Genomic DNA, 22,151 nt, shown 5'->3' on the forward strand with positions numbered 1-22,151 from the left:
ACTTTCAAATTTGTATTATCCATTATAGCAAACAAAAAATAGTTTCATTTTTTTCCTTCTAATGGAAAGAAGCAGCATGTAAAGTGGAAAGATCAAGGAGTGAAAACCTCCATTTCCAACAGAATAATAGACTAAATATTCTGAACAATCCCCCAAATGAAACAACCATCATACTAAAATAAACTCTTTTTTTCTAAAATTATTTTCAATGCATTGCTGAGCTGATCTGAAATAAAGAAATCTGTAGGTGCCAAAAACAAAGTGAGACCAAAGAAGTCTTGAAAGGTAAGCAAGCATCAAAGCATACTTTTCACCCAAGGATTTCTACCAAGCCTTGGAGACCCCGAGTTTTTGCTTTGAAAGCTGCAGGAGATGCAGGAAAGTGAAGCATGTGGCTTATCCTTAGTGGGGCATCGCATAGAGATTCTTGCATAAAGCTGAGACACTCCCCCCAAAAGTCTTCACTCTTAATTCACAAAAAGGCAGAGCAAGAAAAGCTTGTTTCAAAATTTTCCTAGGAGTCTATAACTATAAGAAAATTTTCACATTCATATGAATTCATGATCCATCTGTGGTCCCCAAATATAAGGAAGGTAATACAGTTATCTCAATTTGTTAGCATCCTCAGATAACTAGCAAAAGGAAATACAAATACTTTCTTAAGTAAAGCAGCCTCAGTTCTGACCTCAAAGATCTCCAGAAGGTAAAATTCCAAGAAAAATGAGTGATTTAGTGTCAGTAATTATGAAACACACCAGGAAACAGGACCGCATGAGTGAGAGGCAGCAGAGACGAGAAGAAGCACCAGACTTGCAGAGACACAAGATACTAGATTTATGGGAAACAATATAAAATAACAACATAAAAAAAAACATAATGTTGAAAGATGTGAAAGAGAAATTTGAGATATGAACAAGGAATCAGACTCTAAAAGCAAAATGCTGATGTGGATAAGGATGGAATAAATTTCTAGAAGTGAAAAATCTAATCATTGAAACTAGAAAGTCAATAGAGAAAGGGATATTAATGGAATTTGAAGGGGTGAGCATTCCCATTAAGAGAAGAATAATAGACTAAGTACTTTTAACAGCTTTCTTGAAGAAAACATGTAGAAAACCACTGGACAATGTTTCTCTCATCCTAATGGAGGAAAAAAAAAGCTGAATAATAATCTATCCAAGACAGGAAGCAGACAGGGCATAGTCTTTAAAAGAATGGCATAGCCATGTGGCTGTGCTGTGTTAGTTGCTCATTGATGTCCGACTCTGAGACCATGGACACAGGAGAAAAGAAAAACTTATTAGAACTAACTAGGTTCAAGATAACAGATCTGACTTCTTTGAGCCTCATTGAGCTTGTAATACATTCAGTTCAGTTCAGTTCAGTTCAGTCGCTCAGTTGTGTCCGACTCTGCGCGACCCCATGAATCACAGCACGCCAGGCCTCCTGTCCATCACCAACTCCCGGAGTACACTCAAACTCATGTCCACAGAATCGGTGATGCCATCCAGCCATGCTAAATGACACACCCACAAGTACCATAACAGTTTCAAAGCCAACCACCAAAGATTAAAAAGTGAGGGTGGCCCAATTTCTAGAAATCTCTATGCCTGCCCCAAGATAGTTGGAATAATCATCTGCCTTATTAGCCTATGAAATTACCCAGTCAATAAAAACTCAGCATATCATATTTCAAGGTCCTCTCTTACCTTCTGAGATAGGCCACACTCTGTCTGTGGAGTGTATTTCTTTCTAAATAAATCCATTTCACCTATGACTTTCAGTTCAGTTCAGTCGCTCAGTCGTGTCCAACTCTTTGCGACCCATGAATCACAGCACGCCAGGCCTCCCTGTCCATCACCAACTCCCAGAGTTTGTCTCTCATTAAATTCTTTCTGCGATAAGACATCAAGAACCTGAGCTTCATTAAGACCTGAGACCAGATGTTTGTTCTCAATGAACAGATCATAGGTTAAAGCCCCAATCTGAGTTGCATGATTTCATATCCATCATAACTTTCCTTGAATCTATCAGAGGTTAATATCATAAAGCAGCTGAATGCTCTGAATTCCAAAGAGTGCAAAGAGTGCTATATCCCAATAAGGGAGTAACATAGTTTTCTGATTTGGTGGCATATAAGAGAGGAAGAAATGCTGCTGTAGAAGAGGTAAAATTTTAAGAAATTCCTGAAAGCCCTGGGCGCAAAAGCCTTTCAAGTTTCCTATTTGCAGGATAAAGGCTTCAGCCTCCTAGACCTTGTTAGAGTTCCAAAGAGCAGATTCAAACAGTTGCTAATCAGGGAAGTAGGGAAAGCAGAAACAAATAGGAACAATCAGAAAACTATAGTGCATCAATTAAAGCAGGAAAAGAACCTGATGCTGGAAAAGATTGAAGGCAAGACGAGAAGGGGACAACAGAGGATGAGATGGTTGGATGGCATCACCAACTCAATGGAAATAAGTTTGAGTAAACTCTGGGAATTGGTGATGGATAGGGAGGCCTGGCATGCTGCAGTTCACGGGATCGCAAAGAGTCAGACATGACTGAGTGACTGAATTGAACTGAACTGAGGTTCCTCCTCAAGGAATATACATAACAATATCTTTGAGTTCTTCTGCAGGAACTAAGGCCTCCAGGAGACAGCAGATCTGTCGAAAACAATATAAAATAACAATATAGTATAAAAAACTATGTTTAAAGAAATGAAAGAGAAATTTGAGATATGAGCAAGATGCTCACGAGCTGCTGATGAACAGGCAAAAAACAGCACCTCCTTCTTTGAGGCCTCTCATACAAAATAAAACTTAAACTGCTGTGAGAGGAGAACCAAACTCTCTCAACCTCAGGACCCAGGCTAATATATCATGTTTTGTGGGTAGAAGGAAATGAAAACTTGTGTGCTCCGGCTGGAGGAAATGGGCATGGAGACATAGGCTCTCTGTATTGCAAACATGCTACTAAAAGCTGATGGCGGGAGAACAAGATGGCAGCGGAGGAGGTGGACGTGGAGCACATCTCTCTCCATGGATACATGAGGAATACACCTTCAGACACAGAAGTGCATGCAGAACACCAGCTGAGAGCGGACAGGAGGACCTGACCAGTGTTGAAGAACATATAAAACCACGCAAAACTCGGTAGGACCAAGGAACTAGGGAGGAAAACAGGAGTGTTTGTAGGACTGGACCTGCCCTTGGCAGGTGGGGGAACTGAAGCAGGGGTCGGATCCCCACATCGGGGCAATTGTCTAAGTCAGAGGAGAAACATTTAAGGCTGAGAGTGAAACAGCTGATCTGTGGCATCCTAAATGGAATGAGAATCAGACAGTACTTGCTGCAGCCATACATACACTGGGCAGGAACACGGGTCTCCTGGAAGATGCAGCGGCTCAAAGCTGGAGTTTAGGGATTGTGGAGCAATCTCAGTACGAGGGCTGCTGTTGACTGTGGAGAGATGGATCAAAAGGATGGGAGGGAGGAGATTGTGGTGGGAAATGCCTGTGGAGGAAAGCCAGGCAGCCATGGAAGCAAGGTGATACTGCTGAGTCACACAAAGGGGGTGGAACCATCACCATAGCTTCTCTCTCCACAAGCCAGCATCGACAGCTGAACAACAGAGAGGCTGGCCCATCAAACGCGCCTGACACACTGAACTACAGAGTAGGACCCCACCCGGGGTGCCCCTTTCAGTGCCTGAAGCACTGATCTACAGAGTAGGACCCCAGCCAGGGGTCCCTCTAAGTGCCTGCACGGGTGGAGCTACAGAGAAAGACTCACCAAAGAGGCCTTCTGATTGCCAGCTACAAAAGGCTCAAAAAAAGACTCTGAGAGGGCCATAACTCCTGCTACAGAGGCACTGCCAGGGTCCCTGCAAGCCAAGCAGGAGAGACACCTTCACACTTAACTCTCACTGGGGCAGAGCTGCCACAGGCAAAAAAAAATGTCTTGTGTTTATGCGCGCGGGGTTGCTTCAGTCCTGTCCAACTCTTTGTGACCCTGTAGACTGTGGCCTGCCAGGCTTCTCTGTCAGAGAAGGGGGTTCTCCAGACAAGAATACTGGAGCGTATTGGCCAATACTGGTTGCCATACCCTTCTAATGCACTATATTTCCTGCTGCCCTAGCCGCCAACCCACTGAGTACCTGGTGCTGCCAGAATCCCTGCAACCCAAGCACCTGCACCGCCTCCACACCTGGCCCTCACAGGGGCAAACCCAAGTCCTCCAGGACAGCTTTAGGAGCAAACCCCAGTGGATGACCCACATGTAGAGATGGTAATAAAACCACAGTTGAAACCCAGGGGTAGTGTGGCTAAGGAAGAAGACCCAAACCCTTCCCACCTGTACAGCTGCCAATTAAATCCACATGATCAACTAAGCAGATTCTGTGTCTATGGAATATATAAAAGGTCACTGAGAGCTCCCACAAAAGAAAACACACTAGCTCTGATAGCTGTGGACATTGGAGGCAAGAACGCACAGGAGTAGGACCAGATTAGAATCTGAGCTGCCCCCACAGCAGGTCCAGAGATCAGCACAGTGTTGGAGAGCATCCTAGGGAGGTGAGGTGGACTGTGACTCCCAGTGTGGGAAAGGACTCTGACAGCAGTGACTCAAGAAAAACATATATTATTCTTTATTTTTTGACTTGTTCTGTAGATTCCTTTGGATTCTTTTTTCTTTTTGTTTGTAGATTTTATTGACACTAAGAAATCCAATTAAGCTTTCGAACTTTTTTTTTTCTTTTTCCTCAGTCACATTTTTTATTGTTGTCATAAGCCTCTGCCTCTACGCTGGGCTTTTGCTGTTCTTCGGAGTTTTCCTCTTTTTCTCCTTTTATCTTTTTTAATTTTAATTTGTTAAACCTATTATTATTTTTTCTACACTTATTCCTTTGTTTGCTTTTCCTACTGTTCTTTCCCCCTTGCAGTTAATCTTAAATATATATAAATCTTCATTATCTACCTCTATTTAACTTTACAATCTATATTTCTTTTCTTTCTCTCCTTTCCTCTCAACACATTTGTTAGTTTTATTTTCATTGCTTTATTCCCCAATTGGCACCTTGCTTTAGTTTTGTTTTCCAGTTTGTGCTTTAATTAGTTTTATTATGGTAGATATAATTTTGTTTCCTCTGTTTGCCAGTCAAACTATTGTACTTAAATTTTGTTGGATTGCTTTGATTTTGCTTATGAGTGTATATGTATATATTCAGTCACACTTTCTATTGTTGCTATAAACCTCTGCCTCTATATTGGGCTTTAGCACTTCTGTGGAGTTTTCCTTTCTTCCCCTTTTTTCTTTCTTCCATTTTTTTCTCTTTCCTTTTTTTATAATTTTAATTTTTAAAACCTATTATATTTTTTCTACATTTATACCTTCATTTGCCTTTCCTACTGTTCTTTTCCCCTTGCAGTTAATCTTTAATGTGTATAAATCTTCTTCATCTACCTCTATTTAACTTTGCATATCTATTCTTTCTTTCCTTTCCTCTCTATGTATTTGTTAGTGTTGTTTTCATTGCTTTATTCCCCAGTTGACATCTTCCTTTAGTTTTGTTTTCCAGTTTGTGCTTAAGTTAGTTTTGTTCTTAACTGGTAAATATATTTTTTTATTTCCTTTGTTAGCCAGGTCAATCTACTGTACTTTATTTTTGTTGGACTGTTTACACTTTGCTCATGGGTGTATATGTATATGTGTATATTCCATTATTTTAATTATTATTTGTCTGATTTTCTGGGGTTCATCTTTGATTTCTCATTTTTGGATATTTGTTTTACTCTCCCCTAATGCCATAACAAACCACCTGTGGAATATTCGTTCCTGAACAGAGATCAAACCCTGAGCCTTTAGAGTGGGAGCACTGACTCCAAGACACTAGATTACCAGAGAACCAACCCTAAGGAGTATAAAATAGTGAGAACTCACACAAAGGAACCCACTTGAATACAAGATCCAGCATCACCCAACCACCAGTAGCACTCTGTGCAGGACGTCTTACCTAAACAACAAACAAAACAAAAATACAAACCCAATCATCAGCAGACAGGATTACCACCTCACTTAGCCTTGTGCTGAGTAAGGAAAAACAAAGGAAACAAACAAACAAAACAAAAAAAAAAAAACAGCACAAATCTCACCCTATGCAAAGCTGACACAAACCACTGGACCAACCTTAGGAGGGCTGAAACAAAAAGGAAGAAAGAATTCAAACTTCTTCAAGGAAAGAATTCAACTTTCCTTGAAGCCTGGGAAAAAAGAGACTTCAAACACAATAACTTTTTTTAAAAAATGAGAAGGCAGAGAAATACTGCACAAACAAAGGAACAAACTAGAAACACAGAAGTCCAAATAAATAAAGAGGAAATAGGAAAATTACCTGAAAAAGAATTCAGAATAATGATAGTAAATATCATCAAAAACCTTGAAAACAAAATGGAGAAAATGAAAGAATCAATTAACAAAGACCTAGAAGAATTAAAGAATAAGCATACAGAGACAAACAACACAATTACTGAAATTAAAAATACTCTAGAAGGAATCAATAGCAGAATATCTGAAGCAGAAGAATGAATCAATGAGCCGGAAGATAAAATGGTGGAAATAACTTCTGAAGAGCAAAATAAAGTAAAAAGAATTAAAAGAGCTGAAGACAGTCTCAGAGACCTCTGGGACTATATCACATACCAACATTTGAATTATAGGGGTCCCAGAAGAAGAAGAGATAAAGAAAAGGTATAAGAAAATTTTTGAAGAGATTATAGTTGAAAATTTCCCCAACATGGAAAAGGAAATAGCCAATAAAGTCCAAGAAGCACAAAGAATCCCATGATAAACCCAAGGAGAAACATGCCAACACATATACTAATCAAACTAACAAAAACTAAACACAAAGAAAGAATATTAAAAGCAGCAAGGGAAAGCAACAAGTAACATACAAGGGAAACCCCACACACTTAACAGCTGATCTTTCAGCAGAAACTCTGCAGGCCAGAAGGGAATTGCAGGATATATTTAAAGTACTGAAAGGGAAAAATCTACCACCAAGATTACTGTACCCAGCAAGCATCTCATTCAAAATCGATGGAGAAATTAAAAAACTTTTCAGAAAAGCAAAAGTTAAGAGAATTCAGTGCCACCAAACCAGCTTTACAACAAATGTTAAACAGACTTCTATAGTCAAGAAATACAACAGAAGAAAAAAGATCTACAAAATCAACCCCAAACAATTAGAAAACGGCAATAGGAACATATATATCAATAATTACTTTAAATGTAAATGGATTAAATGCTCCAAACAAAAGACACAGACTGGCTGAATGGATACAAAAACAAGACCCATATATATGCTGACTATAAGAAACCCACTTCAGACCTGAAGATACATATAGACTGAAAGTGAGAGAATGGAAAAATATATTCCATGCAGATAGGAAGCAAAAGAAAGCTGGAGTAGCAATCCTCATATCAGACAAAATTGACCTTAAAATAAAGAAGATTACAAGAGATAAGGAAGAACACTACCTAATGATCAAGGGATTAATCCAAGAGGAAGACATAACAATTGTAAATATCTATGCACCCAACAAAGAAGCACCTCAATACATAAGACAAACACTAATGGACATAAAAGGAGAAATTGACAGTAACACAATAATAGTAGGAAACTTTAACAGCCCACTCACACCAATGGACAGATCATCAAAACAGTTAATTAATAAGGAAACACAAGTCTTAAATGATACATTAGATGAGATGGATCTCATTGATATCTTCAGGACATTCCATCCAAATGCAGAAGAATGCACCTTCTTCTCAAGTGCACAAGGAACATTCTCCAGGATAGACCACATCTTGGGTCTCAAATCAAACCTCAATAATTTTAAGAAAAGTGAAATCATACCAAGCATCTTGTCCAACTATAACCCTATGAGACCAAATACCAATTAGAAGAAAAAAGCTGTAAGAAACACAAGCACATGGAGATTAAACAACATGTTTCTAAATAACCAACAGGTTACTGAAGAAATAAAAAGGGAAATCAAAAAATTCTAGAAACAAATGAGAACAAAAAAATTCTAGAACACAACAACTCAAAACCTATGGGATGCAGCAGAAGCAGTTCTAAGAGGGAAGATTATTGCAATACAATCCTACCTCAAGAAACAAGAAAAACATCAAACAGACAACTTAACTTTACACCTAAAGCAGTGGGATACTGGAAAAAGAAGAACAAAAAACCCCCAAAATTAGTAGAAGGGAAAAAACATAAACATCTGAGCAGAAATAAATGGAAAAGAAATTAAACAAACAATAGTAAAGATTAATAAAACTAAAAACTGGTTCTTTGAGAAGATAAACAAACTTGAAAAACCCTTAGCCAGACTTATCAAGGAAAAAAGAGAGAAGAATCAAATCAACAAAATTAGAAATGAAAAAGGAGAGGTTACAACATACAATGCAGAAACACAAAGGATTATAAGAGACTATTATGAACAATTATATGGCAATAAAATATATAACCTGGAAGAAATGGACAGATTCTTAGAAAAGTTCAATCTTCTAGACTGAACTAGGAAGAAACAGAAATTATGAACAACCCAATTACAAGCACTGAAATTGAAGCTGTGATCAAAAATCTCCCAAAAATCAAAAGCCCAGGACCAGATGGCTTCACAGGAGAATTCTAACAAGCATGTAGAGAGAGCTAATGCCTATCCTTCTAAAACTCTTTACAAAAAATTTCAGAGGAAGGAGCACTTCCAAACTCATTCTATGAGGCCACTATCACCCTGATTCCAAAATCATACAAAGACAACACAGAAAACTACAGGCCAATGTCACTGATGAACACAGATGCAAACATTCTCAACAAAATTTTAGCAAACAGAACTCAGCAACACATCAAAAATTCACACACTATGATCAAGTTGGGTTTATTCCAGGGATGCAAAGATTCTTCAATATATGCAAATAAATCAGTGTGATACACCATATTAACAAATTGAAAGATAAAAACCATATGATCATCTCAATAGATACAGAAAAAGCCTTTGACAAAATTCAGCACCTATTTATGATTAAAACTCTAAAAACTGGACATAGAAAGAACCTACCTCAACATAGTAAAGGCCATATATGATAAGCCTACAGCAAACATTATTCTCAATGGTGAAAAACTGAAAGGATTCCCCGAAGATCAGGAACAAGACAAGGGTGTCCACTTTTGCCACTATTATTCAACATAGTTCTGGAAGTCCTAGCTACAGCAATCAGAGAACAAAAAGAAATAAAAGGAGTCCAGATAGGAAAAGCAGTAAAGCTCTGTTTGCAGATGACATGATACTGTACATAGAAAACCATAAAGATAATATCAGAAAATTACCTGAGCTAATCAGTGAATTTAGCAAAGTTGCAGGATACAAAATCAATACACAGGAATCACTTGTATTTCTATATACTAACAATGAAAAATTAGAAAGAGAAATTAAGGAATCAATCCTTAATGCAAGTAGCTCACAGAATTCTAAGCAGAATAAATGACACAAGCATATCTACATATATCTCACCTATATAGATGATAATCAAACTGCTGAAAACCAAAGTTAGTGAGAAAATCTTGAGGGCAACCAGAAACAAAACACTAAATTGTTGCTATTGTTCAGTCACTAAATTGTGTCCAACTCTGTGCAATCCCATGAACTGCAGCATGCCAGGCTTCCTTGTCCTTCAATATCTCCCAGAGTTTGCTCAAATTCATATCCATTGAATTGGTGATGCCATCCAACCATCTCATTCTCTGTCACCCACTTCTCCTCTTGCCCTCAGCCTTTCCCAGCATTAGGGTCTTTTCCAATGAATTGGCTCTTCACGTCAGGTGGCCAAAGTATTGGAACTTCAACTTCAGCATCAGTCCTTCCAGTGAATATCCAGGGTTGACTTCCTTTAGGATTGACTGGTTTGATCTCATTGCTGTCCAAGGGAATCTCAAGAGTCTTCTCTAGCACTACAGTTTGAAAACATCAATTCTTTGGCTCTCAGCCTTCCAACTCTCACATTTGTATGTGACTACTGGAAAAACCATAGCTTTGACTATTCAGACATTTGTCAGCAAAGTGATGTCTCTGCTTTTTAAATTTCATATGCTGCCTAGATTTATCATGGGTTTCCCAGTGGCTCAGCAGTAAAAATCTGTCTGCAATGCAGGAGCCACAGGAGACATGGGTTTGATCCCCGGGTCAGGAAGATCCCCTGGAGGAGGGCATGGAAACCTATTCCAGTATTCTTGCCTGGAGAATCCCACGGAGAGAGGAACCTGGTGGCTACAATCCATAGGGTCACAAAGAGTTGGTCAGGACTGAAGCAATTTAGCAGGCATGCACTAGGTTTGTCATAGCTATCCTTCCAAGGAGCAAGCGTCTTTTAATTTCATGGTTGCTGTCACCATCCACAGTGATTTGGGGGCCCAAGAAAATGAAATCTGTCACTGCTTTCACTTTTTCCCCTTCTATTTGCCAGGGAGAGATAAGATTGAATGCCTTGATCTTGGTTTATTTAATAGTGAGTTTTAACCAGATTTGTCACTCTCCTCTTTCACCCTCATCAAGAGGCGCTTTATTTGTATACATATTCTGTATGTAATAGCAAACAAAACAAAACTGTAAACATTTCAATTAGCCATCAACAGTAAAATGGATGAATAGACCTAAATCGATACCTGGGAGTATTATACAGTAGTGAAAATGAATGGCTCAGATGCTACTCCAACATGTTATATGGTTCAGTCTCAAATGTTATTAACAAAATAAGCCCATTATAACACAAGATATACATACACAGTATGTTTCCATTTACCTAAAGCCCCAAAGAGCAAACTTGACAGTAGGTTGTTTAGAGTTATATAAATGTGATTTTCATGTATAAAGAAGAGCAAGAGACCCTTTAACACACAAATCCAGGATGACAGTTACTCAAATGAAGAAACTGTGGGGTCATAGGAACAAGGGGCTTCCCTGGTATCACAGTGGTAAAGAATTCACCTGCCAATGAAGGAGAACAAATTCAATCCCTGGGTCAACACGATCCCCTGGAGAAGGGAATGGCACCTCACTCCAGTGTTTCTGGCCTGGGAAATCACATGGACAGAGGAGCCTGGTGGGCTACAGTCCATGGGTCGCAAAGAGTCAGACATGCTGAGCACACAGATAGTAACAAGGATTACAGGGGTTAAAATATGGAGTAATGCTCCATTTCTTAAAATGGGTAGTATATCCCTGAGTGTCCATTTTATTGTTCTTAACCTAGACCTTTACGTTACGTGAATTCTAAGTGTTGCATTTAAAATAAAGCAATTTTTGTTATTATAAAAGACCCAATTTCCAATTTCTGGCTTCATACTTAATAGCTATGCAACCATGCACAAGTCGCTTTTAACTCACTGGGCCTTACTTCCATCATCTTTAAAAATCGTATTTTTTCCCTAATACATTACTTTCATAAGTATAAAGGAAAAGCTTAATATACTAGACTCTATGAAAACTAAGCAAAGATGTTAACAAATTTAAAAAGAAGTGACAGACTAGGAGAATACATCAACCACTTGATGCCCTATCTTAAAACAATGATCAATACTTAATAACTATGTGTTAAATAAATCAATGTTTAACAAAGAAGAATATTTCTAATATACAAAGAGCTCCTATTACATCACTTAGGAAGAGACAAAGCATCTAATAAAATAATAGACAAATGACTCTTAAAATGGAGTAACTTAAAAAGAAGATACATAAATAACATTTAAAAATATGGATCACTTGAGTAATGCACAAAGAGATTCAAATGGAAATAACAATGAAATGGTATTCTGAGAGAGGGGGGTTAATTTTTAACTAACAGGAAAATGTAGAAGACTGGTAAATCCATTGTTGGTTGGGCCCTGGAGGAAAATAATCTCCTACATTTTTGTGGGAGTATAATTGGTAATACAGAATTTAGTGAGGTTGTCAATCTTAGAATTCATGGGGAAGAGATTTAGACTCTCACAGGACAGAATTGTCAGGAAGGCTAATTTAAGTTCATTAAGTCTAAATTTCGGGAATCAGTATGCATGAGTTCATGTGTTTATGTGGAGTGTATATGTGTGTGTGCATGCACGCGCGTGTGTGCACTGAAGGAAAACATGAACCTGTTAAAAGCGATTGCTTAGGGAATAATAAGATGAGAAATATGTGGTTAATTTCATATTTTACACTAGTTTATCCATTTTTGATTAAGGATAATATGTTGACATTTTAAATTTTAATTTAATTTTTAAATTTTAAATATGAAATACAAATATAGTTGGAGATACAAAAAAAAATAGGACAGACACTCATGTGCCGGCCCATCCAGATTTAAAAGCTCACACTTTCTGTCATATTTTCCTTAAAATTCTTTTCCTTTAAGAAATTCAAATTCCTCAATAAAGATTCTTCATTTTTTTCCTCTTTCTGCTCCTCCATCTTCAGATGGAATCACTATCTTGAATCTGGTATTATCTTTTTTCAGCATGGTTTTATACTTTTTCTATATATATGTAAATATCCATAAATAATAAGCTACATTGTCCTTTTATATTAAAATAAGGGATTTGAATAACAAACTCATGGTCATGTTGTACATGTGTACTCAGTCATCCAACTCTTTGCAACCCCATGAACTGTAACCCATCAGGCTCTTCTGTCCCTGGAGTTTTCCAGGCAAGAATCCTGAAGTGGGTTGCCATTTCCTACTGCAGAGGATCTTCCTGACCTGGGGATCGAACCCAGGTTTCTTGCACCTCCTGCACTGGCAGTGGATTCTTTACCCACTAGCACTACCTGGGAAGCCTCATGTTGTGAGACGTCCGTGAAATATATGAATCAGAGTGTCTGGTTAGTGCAGCCTGGTAAACTGAGTTTGAGTATTTGGGGAACTGGAAGGTTGGTCATGACCCACTCTTGAAAGCATGGTAGGAAGGGGGGGCCTTAGGATTTGAGGCTGGAAGACAAGCGAGGAGTATGAATTTTCAAATCTTAGGTGAGGGACCCTGAGAAAGAAAAATATCTGAATAACGGAGACATGGGTTGCCAGCTTGTCCCTGTCCAGTATATGAAGAAGGAGCTTCTTTCACAGGGAACTTAAGGAGCTTTGGTGCCAAGCAACATTGTTTTGGGGAGTTATAGAGAGTGCTAATCTCCCCAACTTTACACGAAATTAAGCAACTCTCTGAAAACCCAGCAATGGCAGTACCAAGAATCGTTTCAGTAGCTTTGAGGACAGCTGACAACTAACAAAACAAGCCCAAGCATCAGGGAAGAATGGAGTGGCCCCTAAGGGTGACTATATCCAATGGCTACTTTATGAGTACAGTTGAGGCTACCTGAGAGCAACCCATGAAATACCTAAGGAAAAAGTGAACTCTTCAAGAGGTGTCCCTGCATTGTGAGTGGAAGGAAAAATAGATGCAAAGATTTCATATATTTGTTCAATAAATATTGAGTGTGCACCAGCTTTCCGCATGAACTGTCAGACCCCAGAGATATAACAGTGAAAAAATACAGCATGTAATCTGTGTCCGTATGGAGTTCAGTCGTAGGGGCTGTGAGGAAGATAGAGCAGGGTCACGTAATAATGAGGTTCTGAGAGAGAGAACATTACATATGGTGACCCAGGAAGGTTTCCTCAACCTGAGCAAGGATAATACGGGACAAGAAGAAATCAATCTTGCCAAGCTACAGAGGTAAAGTTTTCCACTCAGAGGGAAGAGCAAATCCAGAGGCCTGGGGTAGATAATTTAGTCACTGTGTTCGAGGAATAGAAAGAAGATGAGTGTGGTTGAAGGGTATGGCGTGCTTAAAGGGGTAAGATACAGGTGAAGAGGGGTTTTGCAGGGCAGAAAGATTTAGATTTTACTAAAATTACAAGGGATATTCTATTCTAACATGGAATTTCATGGTACCAATGGCAGAAAATAAAAATAAATTGTTGTGCTCCCTTCAGCAGCACATACACTAAAATTGAAACAGTACAGAGAAGATTAGCATGGCCCCTGTGCAAGGATGACACACACATTTGTGATGCGTTCCTTGTTTTTGAAAGGAGAGAGTAGCGTGGAAACATATGCACTACCATATGTCAAGCAGACAGCCAGTGGGGATTCGCTGTATGACTCAGGGAAGGCAAACCTGGTCTCTGGGACAACCCAGGGGGCTGAGATGGGGTAGAAGATGGGAGGGAGGGGACACAGGTATGTCTATGGCTGATGCCTACTGACATATGGCAGAAGCCAACACAATATTGTAAAGCAATGATCCTTCAATTAAAAATAAGTTTTAAAAAAAGTTTACAGAAAAAGATAAAATAAATAAATAATGAATTAATTAAAGGACTTGTGGTACAGGTTTTTTTAAAAAAATTACAAGGGTTATTAATGTTAATGGGACTACACAAGTACTAGGCACTTTGGAGAAGCCTAGAATGAACCTGCTGTATAAACAAGTATTTTTACATGCAGGGAATTGCACCTCAAAGGTAAAGGATTTTCTCTCATGACTGAAGAGCTGAAAGGTCATAGAATATGGAATTAGGGTTATGGAGCTTAGGAATCAGAGCATTTGGGGATAAATTTGAGCTCCAGCTCTTACTAACCACATGACATTTTAGGGCCTCAATTTTATCAGCTAAAAATGGAAACCACAAATGTAATTTTTTTTTTCTTTACCTCACAGAGCTATTGTGAGGAACAGTTAATCACATATAAACATTGTGTAAGCAGTTAATTACCTTGAAAAGATATAAACTGTTAAATCCTATGAACATATTTACAGGATAGAACAGTTTGGGCATGGATTCTGATGAAATACATTACCTGCTTCTGCTTCAGTAACCACATAGAGTCAGCTTATAGTATCCTTGCTAATTGAGAAAATTATTCAGGTAATGCAAACTTTGTTTTATTTCCCTCTGAAATAGATTATATTTTATAGCATATTGGCTTTATAATCATGTTTAACCTGAGCTATATGATTTGCAAGCCTCTGGAAAGGAATATTTCCAAAACTGAACTCAATATCCATTCACAACAGTCTTACTCTCTCAAGTATTCTTCTGTTGGTATTAAACTGTGCACCCATCACCCAAAGGGGAAATAGTTCAACTCCTTCTTTATTCTCACTCTCTGTTAATCACCAAGAGCTCTCAGTCCTAACTTAGACATATCTCCTAAATTCAGACCCTCCCCTCCCATTTCCATAGACTTAGCTTCCCTGGGAATCTCATCAACCAGGTAGAAGACTAACAGTTGTTATTTTTCTCTTGAATACTGTGTACCAGGCTCTACGTCCTTTTACAAGCTTCAGATTGCCCCGTGAAGAAGGTACTGTTGTCATCTGCAATTTATAAATGGAGAAACCTCAGCATGAAGTGTTGAAACATATTTTCCAAGCTCATGAAGCTAATAAATCACAGAGTCAAGACTAGGACCCCAGTGAGTCTGAATCTAGGGTCTAAATGCTTATGACCTTCTCTGTGCTGGGTGTCATGTCACCATGCTCACACTCCAGACTTCTCCTGCATCGTGTGTGCTCAGTTGGGTCTGACTCTTTGCGACCCAGGGACTGTAACCCTCCAGGCTCCTCTGTCCATGGCATTTTCCAGACAAGAATACTGGAGTAGGATACCATTTCCTCCTCCATCCCCTATATTATTTCCACAAGATCTTCCTCCAAAACAAATCTGATCTTGCCATTTCTCTGCTTTTAACAGCATCCTATTAGTTCATCTCTGCCTTCAGGAGAAACTAACATGAAAAATAAGGTATATTTTTAAAATCAGCCCAATTTACCTTTCCCACCTTATTTTCTGATCCTATACTCAATCCACCATCCTGTAGTTCTAGTACCCTGAGATGTTCACAGCGATTATTTCCAGACCTCCATGTCTCTACAAAAGCTATTTTCCTGCTTGGGAAGACACACCTCCATGTCACTGCATGCAACAGTCGGAGTTCAGGACACAGATCCAATGGCATTGATACTGAACCTCAGTTTTATCATTATAGAACAAAAGAACTATAAGGGCAAAATGATATATTATGTAAAAACTCTGTAAGAGTAAACTATGTGATTGGGTATAATAAGCAAAACTATTCAACTGTAAGATTTTGTAGCTTTTCCCACTGCCTCCAACCAGCCTTGGAAGGAGAAAGAATTCTTCATCTTCCTTTTCTTAGAGTGACTGGGCCAAAATGGAAAGTAGAAAGGAGATACTTAGCTGATCTAAATGTCATAGTTTTAAAGGTTTGCACTGAAAAACAGTGGGGTTATTGTGAACCTCTATTTGTATGTGTAGATTGGTAACAGTAAGAAAGCTGAAGAAAGATGAATTCACGATGGTTTCCATGCGTTTTATATATTCCCCTTTTCATGTCTTCTCAAGAAAGATTTAAACAGTTCTTTAAATAGTTTTGGGGTTGTCCACTGAGGTTTCTTCAAAAGCAAAGGTATGTCAATAAAGGATTGTCACGCACATGGGATTTACAAAGCTGTCCCTCCTGGGTACCAGTCCCCCTTTGATTCCACCAAGAGGAAAAAGGCTCTCCCTACTGCACTTCCACTGAACTTTGTTCTTGTATAACTTCTGTATCATAATGACTTGTTTACATAACTCACACACATACACACAAACACAATGCTCATCAAGAGTGTCTCAAAGACTAGAATCATGTCCTATTCATCTCTATCTTCTTAATATCTACCACGGTTCCTAGCCCTGCTTGCCTGAAAAGATGGAAACTTTAAGACAAAAAAAGGTTACAATTCAGTATTTCTAACTTTTTTTATTAAAAACTTCCATACAGAGAAGTTTTTCATGCTCTTGTAGTTCATTTTTTAGTTCTAATATTTGTCAACAGAAATGCATTACCAAAAAAATAAAAAGGAGAGAGTAAAGCACTTAATTTAATCAGGAGACGAGAGGTCTGAAGTTTCAAACTCCATCTGCCATCAACCAGCTGGGAGACCAACACAGGTCAGTTCGTGCATCTGACCTCCAATCCCTCACTAGCAATGGAGGAATCTGGACTCGGTCTACGGATGCTGAAGCTCTAAAATTCAGTGATCCTTTAGCAATACTCAGCCCCACGTGCCTCCAGGAGGGGTGGGGGACAAAACCGAAACAGAAATTTCCAAGAAGGAGAGGTTTCCACTTCAAATTTCTGTTTTCCTTGGACCGCTACTGTCACTTCACACTCTCCTCATTGGAAAGTTCTGTTCTTCATACCTGATCAGGTGTCTCAGGAAGAGACAAAGGCCAGAGAGGATGGAAAATGATTTGCAAAGAAGCCAAAAGGGGAATTCTGTAACTGTGTATTTTTCCACTCCGTTCTAATTTAAAACCACTTACAAGTGACAACTCCCAACCCAGGCAGGTGCTGTGTGGTAGCTCATTACACCCTGGGGACCCCGTGTAAATCTTTTTTTTTTTCTGAGAACAGCTATTGTCTTCCAAGAAAAAGCTTTTAGCATAATGGCAGGCTGAATAGAACATTGCTCTTGTACGAATATTTTTAAGAGAAAGAACAAGAGAAAGGTATTCTTTAACAGAGGCAAACACAGCCTCTTGTTCCCTACCTCAGGCCCCCTGGAAAGAAGTGTGTGAGCCATCAGAGGCTATGGCAGACCTGTGAGATTACCTCACCTCCAGACATAGAAGGGTAAACTCTGCTCTTTCAGGTTGTAATAAATGCCAGGCAGAGGTGTCTCCAAGGGCAGAAATAGCAAATCTGCCCCCTTCCATTCACCTCTGTTTTTTCTCATCTTCTCACCAGCCCGTGAGTCAGGCAGTCACTGTTCGCTTGGAGAATGACAGCTTCTAACAAGAGATTGTCATTCTCCCTTGGAAAATTCTCACAGACCTGTTCTCCCTCTCAGGTTCTTCTTGAGGATAGTCAAGACAACACAGCTTGGGGACGTGGATGGAGAGATGTCCAAAGGGGAAAAGAATCAGCAAGAAAGTTCCTGAGAAAAACATGAAGCTTCCATCACAGAGATGTGACCCCCAAACTAAAAAGGAACTCAACTTTCCCTGGACTGAAATGGCCATTGAAAACATGAGGGACTTCCCTGGTGGTCCAGTGGTTAAGACTCTGAGTTACCACTGCAGAAGGGGGACAGTTTCAGTCCCTGATGAGAGAACCAAGATCCCACACGCCTCACAGCCAAAAAAGCAAAACATAAATCAGAAGCAATGTTGTAACAGATTCAGTAAAGATTTTTTTAAATGGTCCACATCATAAAAATCTTTAAAAAAGAAAAAAAAATGTGAGGGGGTGGGGGAAATGTGGAGAAAATAGAAAAGAGAATGACGATGGTCTTCAACAAGTAGTGTGTTTGGATTGTGTGCATTTCTGGGAAATTTCTCAGTGACGGCAGACCCTAAAGAGCGGGGTATTGTGGAACTGTGGGGTAGAGACCTGGGGTCTCCTCTCTGAGAAACCTCTTAACATGGGGCTTCAGTCTGGTTGTATACCCTTAGGCCATCTGCAAAAGGGAGTAATGGCAGCCCTTCTGCAAGAGTAGGAAGCCCGCACAGGCAGGGGAATGGCTGAGCCCTCAAAAAGGCAGATCAACTGAGCTTCGTGGTTTTTCATCCACTTTCAAAGGAGTTTGAGGAAACAATACTCCCCTCCCCCCGAGGTTTTTTTTTAACCTTCTGAATTGTTCTCTCAGTTCAGTCAGTTCAGTTCAGTCGCTCAGTCGTGTCCGACTCTTTGCGATCCCATGAATGCCATGGGGTCCCCCATGCACGCCAGGCCTCCCTGTCCATCACCAACTCCCGGAGTTCACTCAAACCCACCTCCATCGAGTTGGTGATGCCATCCAGCCATCTCATTCTCTGTCGACCCCTTCTCCTCCTGCCCCCAATCCCTTCCAGGATCAGAGTCTTTCAGAGTGAGTCAACTCTTTGCATGAGGTGGCCAAAGTATTGGAGCTTCAGCTAGTTTTCTTAAATGCAATATCTTCTCTCAGTTCCAATCCAAAAAGCCAACATATGCGTACACACAAACACACACCGCTCCTGAAGAGTACAGTCAAGTCCGCTACATACGAACTCAAGTTGCAAACTTTGGAAAGATGCGAACGTGGGCTCACGTGTCCAGTCATGTAAGTTAGTCCAGGTGTCTGGCGTGCGTGGTCACCTGCGTGCATCCTCTACAAGCGCTTGTGTTTCTGTGTGCTTTACTCTGCAGTCCTGTATGGAGAACAGCAGTGCAGTGCTGTCCCCAGTCCCTTCAGTCGCGTCTGACCCTTTGCGACCCTGTGGACCTTCGCGTGCCAGGCTCCTCTGCCATGCGACTCTCCAGGCAGGAATACTGGAGGGGGTTGTCATGCTCTCCTCCAGGGGATCTGGCAACCCAAGTCTCAAACCCGTGTCTCTTACGTCTCCTCATTGGCAGGCAGGTTCTTCACCACAAGTGCCACCTGGGAGGCTCCTAGAGGACAGTAGTAGAGTATCTTTATTTCAAGCCCAGGATGTCTGGAAGCAAAAAAGTAATGCTAATGTAGCTGGTACTCCTGTACTTTTCAAGGTTCTGTACTGTAAGGTGAAAAATGTTAATTTTTATGTTTGTATCTTATGTATTATTTGTACAGTATTTTTAATGTACTATAGCACAGTATTATATGGGCTTCCCTGGTGGCTCAGATTGTAAAGAATCTGCCTGCAATGCAGGAGATCTGAGTTTGAGAAGATCCCTGGAGAAGATAATGGCTACTCACTCCAGTATTTTTGGACTTTCCTGGTGGTTCAGATGGTAAAGAATCTGCCTGCCAATGCAGGAGATGCAGGAGATCTGGATTCAATCCTTGGGTCAGGAAGATCCCCTGAAGTAGGAAATGGCAACCCACTCCAGTATTCTTGTCTGGGGAATCTCATGGACAGAGGAGCCTGGTGGCTATAGCCCATGGGGGTCACAAAGAGCAACTGAGCGACCAACACTTTCACAGTACTATATAGCTGACTGTGTTACTTGGGTACCTAGGCTAACTTTGTTGGACTTATGAACACACTCTTAGAATGGAACTCGTTCATATGTAGAGGACTTACCATACACAAACTAAAGAAAATATGACTTCTCAACTCTTAGAATATCTGCTAACACACAATGTGTGGAAGGATTTAACTAGGCTAAATGTAATTATGCCAGAAGATCACTAACCAATGGAGAGTAGTCTCAGAAAGCACCCAAATCCATGTCTGGGATAGATCTTGCCTACCAACCTACCTCCAGACCAGCTCATCCAATGCCTTCTATTTCAACCTGTCGGAGCCTTTATCCCACCCTCTTAGACTGTGTTCACTCTTCACTGGCTCTCTGCTCTACACATCCCAAACATTCAGGGTTCCTTTGACCTCTGGAATCCTACTAGTTAAGAAGAGCCCAGACTGCCTAATTCCTCTATGCCTTATCCACTGAAAGTCTCTGATGCTAGAATGAGTCCTTTATCCTTTTTGTAACAGCTCCCTTTTAGTCTCCATTTCTTTTCAAGTCAGTCTCTTCCACACGGCCTCAACGAGAATTTCTCGGAGAACTTCCCTGTTCACTATCCCACTGAAAGGGTGGACAGTGACTCTGCTCTTGGGGATCTGCCAGCATTTTGGCTCTGAGGCTTAGATCTCCAGGTTTAAAATGAGCCTTCCCTCGGGACCATTGTGAGAAGTCACTCACCCTCAATTCTCAGGAGAGAGATAAAACATAAACCAGGCAAATTTGGCTACTTGTTGTTCAGTCACTAAGCCGTGTCTGACTCTGTGACCCCATGGACTGTAGCCCGCCAGGCTCCTCTGTCCATAGGATTTCTCAGACAAGAATATTGGAGTGGGTTGCCATTTCCTTCTCCAGGGGATCTTCTTGACCCAAGGATTGAATTTATGTCTCCTAAATCTGGCTACTACTGAACCAAAACTATATTTATCAGGAAAGTAAGGCTAAATGTTTCCAGAAAAATATCTTTTTTAAAAAAACTGCTTTTGAAAAATAAATCAAAGCAAATGAATCCTTCCAGGAAAGACTCTCTGGAGCCTAGAGTCAAGAAAGAATTAAAAGTAACCAATAAATTGTTCTCAACAAGCCCCTGGTCTAGGACTTTAGGTCAGACTATCAGGGAACCAGTCTCCAGTGAGGGTGTGCTTTCTCCCTGGGCCCCAATGCTCTCATTTCTTGAACTTCTAAAATAAGACTGAAGTGATAATCCTGCTCAGTGGAAAGAAAGTCTTTTAGTGCACAAAACCTCCTTAAGAGGGATGAGAGGCAGCCACTGAATCTGAAACCAGCCACATCACATTTAAATACAACTGCAGACTGAAGCTGGTGAGCCAGGGAGGGAGGAAGTAGATAAGACAATTGAAGCCTGGAGGCAGGAAGAGTCTAGAGTACTGGCTCATTGGCTATTTTCTTGTCCTAAAACAGTGGGACACACTGCAGTTCAAAGGAAACTGTTTTATTTCTGATTTACAGGCATGGTATTGTGTTTTGGAGGGTAGGTGATGTTCATATTCTGCTCTTTTACAGTGAAGACCTATGCTCATGTATACATTGAAAGCTGCTAAACAAATTGTTGTTTCTGCAACCCATCAGGGGCTATGTTTCCAGCACTGAGGCCCAGGTCATGCAATCTCAGCTCTGTGCTGGGATCTGAAGGGTCTGGAAGGTTCGGAATCTTCCTTCCTTCTTTCCTTCCTGCCACAGTGCCTGAAACGTCCGCCATGACAATGTTTACATTGGGTGAGGAGAGGAAAATAACATTCACTGTGAGCAGGAAGAGGATAATGCATTTACCTGCGGTCATTGTAGTGTGAGTTGCTTTAACAACTAAACTAGCTTCCAATAGTGTGAGGACAGAGAAGAGGGGAAAGAGGAAGTTCTGGATCAGAGTGGAGCCTGAACGGTGACGTTGAACACCGGTTCTGAAGACCGTGTTAGCGCATTTATTGTGCATATGCACCCGGGAGTCAGAAAAAGAAAATCGGAAATCAGGCACCACCACTGACTGTGATATTTAACTTCCCTGAGCCCCACTTACCCCATTTGTGCACTAGCCTTTTCATTTTTCAGCTACATGAACTTAGATTAGGCCC

At 40.2% G+C, this 22,151-nt stretch overlaps 1 protein-coding gene and 1 non-coding gene across 3 annotated transcripts in view; one reads left to right on the plus strand and one right to left on the minus strand.

Moving 5' to 3' along the window:
* Positions 1–22,151, minus strand: part of AGBL1 (AGBL carboxypeptidase 1) — a 943,700-nt gene that overhangs the window by 694,623 nt on the left and 226,926 nt on the right. The gene's annotated exons all lie outside the window — the stretch shown is intronic.
* LOC129550838 (U6 spliceosomal RNA) lies at positions 14,003–14,109 on the plus strand. Its single transcript, XR_008684960.1, has one exon. It is a non-coding gene; the product is annotated as a U6 spliceosomal RNA (small nuclear RNA).

This window comes from Moschus berezovskii, chromosome 21 (assembly GCF_049115385.1).
Source record: "Moschus berezovskii isolate FMDL1 chromosome 21, NW_MosBer_1.0, whole genome shotgun sequence".
NCBI classification, from domain to species: domain Eukaryota; kingdom Metazoa; phylum Chordata; class Mammalia; order Artiodactyla; family Moschidae; genus Moschus; species Moschus berezovskii.